This window comes from Bubalus bubalis, chromosome 9, assembly GCF_019923935.1.
Source record: "Bubalus bubalis isolate 160015118507 breed Murrah chromosome 9, NDDB_SH_1, whole genome shotgun sequence".
NCBI lineage: Eukaryota > Metazoa > Chordata > Mammalia > Artiodactyla > Bovidae > Bubalus > Bubalus bubalis.
Genome location: NC_059165.1, coordinates 27305174 through 27314949, shown reverse-complemented (window position 1 = coordinate 27314949; position 9776 = coordinate 27305174). Strand labels below are relative to the sequence as shown.

Genomic DNA, 9776 nt, shown 5'->3' with positions numbered 1-9776 from the left:
TATATAAATTAACATTATTTGTCAGGCTGTGCAGAGGAAAGGAAAAGAATTTGAGAAAGTGACTAAGGAGAGGAGGAAGATTGATACCTGTGATTCAATTTAGCTGGACTGCTTTATTTGTGCCTTGATCTTTTCCTGTCTAAAAACTATGGCGTTTTTGATACTCTGCTCCAAGCAACCTCCCCAGGGCAAGTGCAGATGTATTGAGCCATTTGGCAGCAGTGTGGACCGACTCAGAGATCCTCTCTTCTCCCTAATGAAGTCATCTCCTCCCGGCAGCCCAGCCTTTCCCATCACTCCATGTTGGAACTTGGCTTTGGCTTGCATAGTTCCGTCATGATGTAGATGGTCTCCTACTTCAGTTCTGGAGAAATCTACCCAACCATGAACATGACATTTACAGGAAAGAAAAAAAAAAAAAGAACTCTTTTATTGAAAGAAATATTTAACTGTAACATTTTGATTTGGAGGTTGGGGAGCAAAGGCTTGGTATCTGATTTCTGGGGAAAATCACATTTTTCATGGCTTTCTAAGGATATTTGTCTGTATTTAATTTCTCTGAGTAATTTATATACTTCAGACTAAAGTGTAATGAGATTGTCACCACCACTTTGCCTTTTGTAGGGTTTCTTTTATTTTTTAAAGAAAGTGACAAACACTGTATATTACTTCTGCATTTCCTAGAAACCAAAGATTTTAAGTGTTGGATAAAACATTAATCCATAGAGTTATTTTTGTTTTTAGAAAGCAGTCTTAGAGGACTGACTTCCTTTTTCTAGGGTCTTTAAAGTTCATTAAAGGTGCATTTTTAATCTTTCACATTCTTTCACCATCCAGAGAGGATATTTGCTTAATTGTGCCTAGAATCTGCCAGATCAGGGACGTGAAATATGAACTGTTTTCTGAATGTGGATGGACTGGAACCTTCATTCCTAGTGCAGCCACAGATAATAAGATGTCTAAGAACACTCCACCTGATCAATAAAAAAGGAGAAGACTGAAATGTGATCCCAAAGGACCTCAGAAGGAGGTTTAGATAAAGATAATGAAATTCCCTGGAGACCCACCTGACATCTACACCTTTCTTCTCTAAGTCATTGGCTGGCTGCCCCTGACCTCAGCCAAGTTCCTAAAGACAAGATCAAGGCAATGAAGCAAGGCATGTAGTTTCTGGCTTCTGGTTTCTTGCAGACACCAACCCTGGGAATGAAGAGTTTGTTTTATCCATGTCTGGGACCATGGAGTTTACACACAGAACATCCCCAGGACCAGAACATGATTTGAAGGGGGAAGCTCAGAATGATATTTTAATTACTGTATGATTCAGACAAGTGTATCGGGCAAATACAGTTGTAGTTATGCCTGCCTGCTTGCTAAGTCACTTCAGTCATGTCCGACTCTTTGCAACCCTGTGGGCCATAGACCATAAGGCTCCTCTGTCTCTGGGATTCTCTAGGCAAGAACACTGGAGTGGGTTGCCATGCCCTCCTCCAGGGCATCTTCCTGACCTAGGGATGGAACCCACTCTCTTATGTCTCCTGCATTAGCAGGGGGGTTCTTTACCACTAGTGCCAGTTTTAGTTATAAAAGCTGCAAATATATATTTTCTCATTCAATAACCTGGGGAGAGAAGGCGAGGGAAAGGAAGAAAAGAGGGAAAGAAGGAAGGGGGAAAGAGGGATAAAGTCCTCAAGGACAGTTACAGTTGCATAGAAATAACAGAGCTCTAGACTGTGCTGAATGTACCAGGTATGCTTTCCTTTTTATTCCTTCTCTATTATAAATAGCCAGAGGGGAAAATCTGCCTTAGAAAAAGAAAGCAGATATTCAAGGGTGTCATTTCATTCTGGTTATTTGACAGCCTGAAGAGTGTTTAATTTTCTAAATAATAATGTTACATGCCAAAGTAAAGAAAAGGCGTGCAGTATAAAGCTTTCCAACGTTGTCCATGTTCTGACTAGTTAATGTCTGCCTGAGAAAGTGCCTTTCCCTGTAGAACTGCTCTATCAAGAGTTGTAATGTCTGTGGACATAAAAAGGAACTGTAAATGTTGGAAGGCTGAAGAAACACATTTGGCAAGATAAAGGAAATTATCTCAGGATGTAAGGAGTAGCTGACCCATAATTATAATCATGTTCCATCATGTACAGATGGTATTATTTATAGTGAATGTTAACCAGTAACATTTGCTTGAAAATGGATATTAATCTGCTATTAGCTGCTTGCTGCTGCTCCAGGTCTCCTTTGTAGAAAAGTTTTACTTAACTGAATTGTGAAGGGAGAGCAGGATAATGGAGCGATAATAAGCTTTTCAGATTGGCAGATCTATCACTTAGAAAGTGGCCTTGGGTAGGACATTAAACTCTGGAACTCAACTAGGTTCACTCAAATTTAAAAATGAGATGAATAATACATACTTTGAAGATGTTTCAGAGAAAGATCCAGCCTAATGCTTGGGATATAAACTTCAATAAAGACTGTTTTATTTCATTTTTCTCCCTGAGTAAAGTCTTTACGTAGCATAAAGTTGCTATGAGGAGCACTGAAAAGATCACTGGACCAGAAGTCAAGAGTTGTGTGCTGGTAACAGGTCTGCTATTAATCATGTGACTAGAAAAAGTCACTTTCTGGGCCTTAGGTTGCTTATCTGTTAAATGTAAAGATTAAAATCCGTTTCTGTTCTATGACTCTCTTATTCTAAATATATTTTAACAGACTGGAATTTCAACATTGGGAATGGTTGTCTAATAACTGTGTGTGTATATGTGCTCAGTTGTGTCAGATTCTTTGTGGCCCCATGGACTGTAGCCTGCCAGGCTCCTCTGTGGAATTTTCCAGGCAAGAATACCGGAGTGGGTTGCCATTATCTTCCCGACCCAGGGATAGAACCTGCATCTCTTGCATCTCCTTCACTGGCAGGCAGATTGCTTACCACTAGCACCACCTGGGAACTCCCAACAATAAATGTACTAAGAATAAATAAATCAGTGTGAAAACAAATATGTTGATTTCCAAAGCCTATAATTAATAGTTATATCATTCACAGTATTGAACTGATAGATAGATCCATCAATCAATCACATTTTGAGGACTGAAATTCTCCTGACCAATCTTCTATTTGTTTATTAATTAAAATCTATGATCCTGGAGACCACATACAAATTGCAAAAGAAATATTACAAGAGTCTAGGCTGCTACAAGTTTTAAGGTATGAACTTAAGTCAACTTACTCAAAGAAATTTAGTGTGAAAACGGACTTTCTCCTTTAATCATGTGAGATGTTGAGTTTGATACAATTTTAATAGGGACTTTAGTGAGAAGAATTATCTCATTTTCCATATTTGGAATACTTCTATTTTTGTGTAGAAAGAAAAGTGTGCTATCCACTCTGGTATCCTCTGTGTTAAACTGATATGCACCTCGGATTTATTTTGTTCTCATTGTATAAACTCATACTTGACTTCAAAGGAAAGGGAAATACAAAGTCTTTCTTTTCTAAGGGGCAGAAATCCTTTGTGTCAACTGGTTGACCCTTGATGTCAGGTCCTCTTGGAAGGCTTTTGTAGCAGGAGGCAGGGGACTTTTCCATGTGTTGATATTGTTTACATAGTCCAGTGGACCTGGCTGAGAATAAAAATCACATAAACTCAGGAAAGATTAGGGTCCCATTTCCTGACCACAGGGGAGGTGATTGATACATCCAAGGAACCTCGGCTGCTCAGAGAAATTATTAAATATTCTGCCACGAGGGACACTTGGAAAGACTGAGGGAAAGAAAGAAAGAAGAAAGCGGAATATAGCCTTCTGGAGGTTTGTGGCAGGGGAAGAGGATCTGTTTGAGTCTGACAAGGGATTTGCCTCGGGGAATTTCCTGTCCAGCCCCGTTATTAGCAGGGTCTTTGTAGATTGCTCAATGACCCTGGGCTCCCCATTGGGTAGCTCCAGGGAAAGGCAGTGGGGGGATTCTTATACTTCCCCTTTAGGTCTCAGAAGGGTCCCCTTGTCTCAGTGTCTCTTTCAGGTTGGCAGAAGCCAGGACCCTGACACTTGCCTCAGATGGGACAGGCAGGCTCGGTGGCCGCGTAAACACGCTGTAACCAAGTTCTGGGCTAATTTTTACAGAGTTTCGTTTGCTCCCCAGAAGAACCGACGGTACTCAATGGTCTCCTGCGGGCCTGCCCCCACAAGAGCCTGGGGGCTCCTTTCCCCTAAGCCAGCACCGGCAGCGCGGGGGGCGGGGAAGAGGGGGTGGGGAAGGGTGGGAGGGCAGCGGTTTCCTCGCGCACCGCGCGATGTTCCTTAGTGAGCCGCTGAATGGGGAGCGCGGCTGTCCCCAAGCCGATTGGTACTTGCTTGTCAGGAAGAAACGCCGAGAGGTGGGAGTGCCTGAGGAGGGAGGCAGGCGGTCCCTACCGCAAGCGCGGGGAGCTGCCTTTCCGCCCCTCTGCCTGCCTTCCCAGCCTGAGCTTTGAGGAGTGGCTGAAGCTGCGGAGCGCTTGAGGAGCCTGTGAATGAACCCTCCTCCTCCTCCTCCTCCTCCTCGCCGAGTCTCCTCCTCGGCGCTGACGGTACAGTGATATAATGATGATGGGTGTCACAACCCGCATTTGAACTTGCAGGCGAGCTGCCCCGAGCCTTTCTGAGGAGGAACTCCAGTCAGGAGGGCGCAACAGCCGCGAACCTTCTTAGGTGCTGCGGACAGGCGTGGGGACGCGGATCTGCGGCCAGCCCCGCATCCTCCAGCACCATCCCGCACGCTTCCCCAGGACACCGCGCTTCCTATGTGACCCGCCCCGGCAACGCCGAGCCCAATCGCGCAGCGCTGAGGTGAATTTTCCCCCCAAACTGCAATAAGCCGCCTTTCAAGGTAATCACGTTTCTTTTGTTTCCCCTTTAAAAAAAAAGGAAAGAAAAGAACAAGAAAAACTTATAGGAAAAAAAAAATCGAGTTTAGAAAAAAAGTACATTGTGATTGGTAGAAGGCTTTAATTAAGGCAAAGAGAACTATCTTTGAGAAGTTAAGAAAATATAAGCACTGTAAAAAATGCAGGTAACTTTCAGAAGGATGTTTGGAGAGAGGACTACGGAGGGACCCTGGTGCTGAAAAAGATCCAGACAAAAGAAGCCCGGGGTGGGGTGGGGGTAGACTGACTAATGGAATTGGGGGAAGGGAGGGAAGGAAATGCAGAGACCCCCCCCTAGAAACGTCGAGGGGTCTGGAGCTGGAGAGGACGGAGGGACCCTGGCACCTTGATCTTTTTGTTGTCGTTAACCTGCTCGAGGCAAAAGTTTGAATGGGGACTCCCGAGACTTGCCCACACGCAAATCCCCGAAGCCGCCTTGGTGCAGGCCACCTGGTTCCCGGCCCCTGGTGTGTGGTCAGTGCCCGCGTTCCTGGAAAGCCGCTCTCGGGCAGCTCCTGACAAGGCGATCCGGGTTCTGAGCGGACGTGACCCCCTCATCCCGCGGGCTGTCTGGGAGGCGGTCCGGTCTGGGGGAGGTGCAGGGTTCCCGGTCCGCGTCTCTTTGGCGACTTGAGGGCTGTCACGGCTCTCTCGGGTGCCCCTGGGTTCTTTTGTCCAGCGCGCCGTGCTCCGGAGCCGGCCAGGAGGGAGCAGGGGATGGGGGTGGGGTGTTTGGAGAGCCGCGGAGGTCTGCTCGGCGCCAGGGCGGGAAAAGCTTGCTCCGAACCAGTAGAGATGTGCAAGAATTTTAGCTCATTCTGAGAAGCGAGGTAGAGGCTTTTGCTCCCGTCTCAACCAGCAAGCCAGCGCTCAGGGCGCTTTTCAGACAAAGGTGGCGTGGGGACCCGAATCTGGGGCCTCTAGGATCAGCCCTCTTCGCCCGGACTACTGCAGCCCTCCTTTTCCTTCCATTTCCCCACCCCTCTCCCCGCTCGCGGCCCTAGTTGAGCAACTTTACTGGCGACTCTTGCGGCGGCAGAGAGCGAGTGTCAGCAGCTCCGGGGGACGCCCTGGGCTGGAGCGCCCCACCGCCCTGCGGAGGCGTGGGCGCCGCCGGGCAGTATCCCTGGTGCGTGCGGGCTGGGGGGCATCAGGGTTGTCTAGGCTCACTGTGTCACTGGGCGTGGAGCGATCCCTATGTCAGGCAGCGGAGAGCGAGGTAGAAAACTAGTGTCATCGCTTAAACTATGTGCTCTGGGGTCCAGCTGCGCCCTAAGAAGTCCTGCAAGTTCCCTGGAGACGCTACGGGAGGGAGGAAACATCTACACGGAGCCTGGAGAGCTATCCCGCCGTGCGCACACCCACAGGCGGAAAGACAGTCTGGCTATCTCTGTCCGCTTTCTCATCTTTGTCTCTACCTTTCTGTCTCCATCTTCTCTGTTTCCCTTCCCCTCTCCCAGCCTCTGCTCCGTCTCTTTCGCTCCTGCGTCCCCTCCCCCACCGCTGACAAATGAATGGCTAGTGTGAAATCCCTGCCTCCTCTGTCCGCGGAGGCAGGCAAGAAGGGAGGAGCGAGGGAGGCGGGTGCGCTCCTTCGGATCGGCCCCCAGTTGGAGAGCTTCGAGCTTACAGAACCCAGATGTCTAGGAATAGGGAGTTTTGTGACGGGTGTGGGCGCCCCCTGATGGAGAAATCCAGTACAGGTGGAGAAAAACGAGCTCACCCTCCCCCCTGCCCCAGCCCCCAAACCAAACGAGCCTCTTTCACTGCCCTGCATTAAACGATGGAGGGCCATAGCTTCCCGTTTAGTTTTCTACTTCGGAATCTGCGAAGTAAACCTAAGCGTTGGCAGGCCCAGGAAGGAGACGTCTTTGCCAAGGGCTGAAGCGCCTTCTCTTGAGTCCGCTAGGGTGTGCGCGGCGCTCCCGGGACAGCCTGCAGTTTGATAGACTAACACACGTGGCCAGGTTTCAGAGGGCTTGGTACTCTATCTTGGGCATCCCTTTAAGAAAGATCATACAGATCTTTGGGAGATTTTACTAAGGCCCATGACCACTCGAAATCGATGCTAGGGCCCCGCCCAGACTATTGCCTCCATTTAAACTTTCTCAATTTCACAACACTCGTCGAAGACGGAAATTTGGGAGGAGGGCTCCGGGTGGAAAATGGAGAGAAGGGAAGGACAGGAGCAGTGGGGAGAAAGGGAAGAAGAAAGGATGGGGCACATACACGCAAACAGCCAGGAGCGGACCGGCTGGGTTCGTTTCAAGGTTTTGGACTGAATTTCACGTCTCATTTTAAGCCATTGTTTTAATCCCCAGAGCGGTAACAAATCCTACTGAAGCGGCGTGCTGGGGTTAGCGGGGGTAGGGGGGAGAGGCGGAGGAACTAGGCTTAGAGAGGGGGCGCTGGGGGTTTCTTTCTACTCCCCTGTCCCCGCGTAAAGGAACCGCATGGAGCGCTTCTCGCAGCGCCGGGGTTCACCAGCCGCCGCCACGTGGGCTGGGGCTTCAGCTCCCGGCCCGAGACGGGTGTGACTTCTCGGGCTCGGAGACAGCAGCACTGCTGGACCGGCAGTCGTACAGAGCCGCGGCTTGGCTGGGCGCCTCCTGGGTCACCGCCCAGAGGCCGACGGGGGCGTGGCTTTGGTCCTTCCGCGGGATCGGGGCGGGGCGGGGAGAGCCCTGCGGCCGCGCATCCCTTGTAAAGGGCTAGTGGAGACTGCTGGAGCGGATCTGACTTCTATCCAGAGAGCGCTAAACACTTTTATTAAATAAGACCCCTTGATTCCCCCCCCCCCCTTGCTTCTTGGGAGTGGGATGGAGTAGATTTTGCCTGGCGATAGGAAAGAAGTAAAGATTTACACCAAGCAAATTTGAGATGAGTTTATATATTGACTTTTTAAAGATCGTTTTTAGTCAACTACAAGATATTCACGTTCCGGATGTCATGAAGAGTTCGTCTAGCACCACAAGCAATTGCCATTGACAGGACTGATAGATTCCATGAGCACAAACCTTAGGGGCTGTGGGTGTAACCCTGATCCCTTTGCAGCAGGAGCTTTTAGCTCCCGCCCGGCCCATGGTTGGAGCTCAGCTCATATTTATGAAATGACTGAGCGAAAGACTGCGGAATGTGGCGCAGAGTAGACGCTGCCACTTAGAGCTGCATTTTAGACTCGCCTACTTCTTCGCTTTATCTTGGAAGAACAGGGTTTTAATGATCTAGTGTGTTAGTCAGTTGTGTCCGACCTTTTGCGACCCCCGTGGACTGTAGTGCACCAGGCTCCTCTGTCCGTGGAATTCTCCAGGCAAGGATACTGGAGTGGGTAACCATTTCCATCTCCAGGGATTGAACCTGGGTCTCCTGCATTGCAGGCAGATGCAGTCCGTCTTCTGACATCTAACTGATACACTTGCCGTTCCGTTTTGACTCCTTCTAAAAGCTGTGACCTAAATTCTTTTAAACATGCTTGGCAATTTTGCCAAACCTACAGTGAAAATATTCCTTTAAAGACTTAAAATAGGATGTTGTGAGATTAACATAAAAATAGGAAGGCATCAATGGAAGCAACTAGTGTTTGAGATGAAATTTGTTCCAATTGGGGGAATATGTAACTTGGAATGTGAGAACATACCAAGCAGAAGGTCTCAGACTGAACTTCTGGTTCTGGTGCTATGTTTAAAAAAAAAAAAAAAAAGAAGATTTTATGATTGTATGTCCCAGCTAATACAGCAAAGGCTTCCATGGATTCCAAAGTAGTTGAGCAATTATTTCCTCCAGCAGGAAGTCCACGATCCTTAATCTTGTGGGTTCTGGGAAAAGGGATGAGTGTCAAGACAATTGCTAAAGATTTGTGTAAAAATTCAAAGTTTTATTTTGTTTTTCTTAGTAAGTAAAATAAAGAAATTTAAAGTTAGCCCTAAATTGTATTTCCTACTTTTAAAGTGTAAAAAGAATTTTAACTTTAATTCAAATTTAAGGTTTTAAAAGAATCCCCCTGGATTTATATATGTTTACAGACATAGATTTCGGTTTCTTCTTTTTCTCTGTGCCTACAAACTGGAAGGAAATACCTTTGATATCCTAGGATACCTATATCTGCATGCACCCTTGTAAGTTGTTTGGAAAAGACCTAAAAAGTTAATTTAAGGCTGAATATGATTAATGTTACAGATATACTCATTGTTCTTTCTTTCCTCACATTATTATGGTTAAGTACTTTGTGGTTAATAGTTGGTCAGTAATTGAACATCAGAGCACAAAGATCAACCAACACTGTCACCCAGTAGCCATATAACTAAACTTTCCATACCTGGTGGGGTTTAAATATTTTTGTTAACTTTATTCATGGACAAACATCACTAGATACTATATTTAAAATGGGATATTTCCCTGTGACTGAACAGAACTTTTCCAGACACATGGTTCTTTTGAGGAAAACAATGAATGACTGCAGTAGGCTATTATTCCACCACCCACCTAGAGAAACCAGTTAGGAGTCACAAACACTCATTGTTGGGGGTGACTGGCTCTGCGATGAGAAAACATGTTGACTATTGGATAGATCTGTACTTTACCAGAAAATACAAGGTCTGTACTCTGATTTGGAATCAGAACAAGGAGAAGTAGAGATAAATGTCTTGACCAAGCTCCGCTTCAGTTAGTGAATGTTTGTCAGTTTCCTCTGGTAGCCTATATGTGGTTAATTACATATATGTGCATTTATACATATATATTACATATATGTTCTCCAGGGTTTTTTGACAGCTGTGTTCCTATTACTGAATGTGCCAAGAGTAGTTCCGTTTCAGTGGTCAGTGCAAAGCATCTTTATGTGATGAGTCTGTTTCCCTGAAATTCTGCTGGCTA

General features: G+C 46.9%; 1 protein-coding gene across 2 annotated transcripts in view; it reads left to right on the top strand.

Annotated features, from left to right (window-relative positions):
* The first annotated feature begins 4306 nt into the window (after nucleotides 1-4306).
* Nucleotides 4307-9776, top strand: part of VCAN (versican) — a 120821-nt gene continuing 115351 nt past the window's right edge. Inside the window, exon 1 of one of the 2 annotated variants that reach the window (XM_006053108.3) lies at nucleotides 4307-4867. The gene's annotated coding sequence lies outside the window, so the exon portion shown is untranslated. The remainder of the gene's footprint in view (nucleotides 4868-9776) is intronic. The other variant, XM_044947329.1, reaches the window with a different exon arrangement.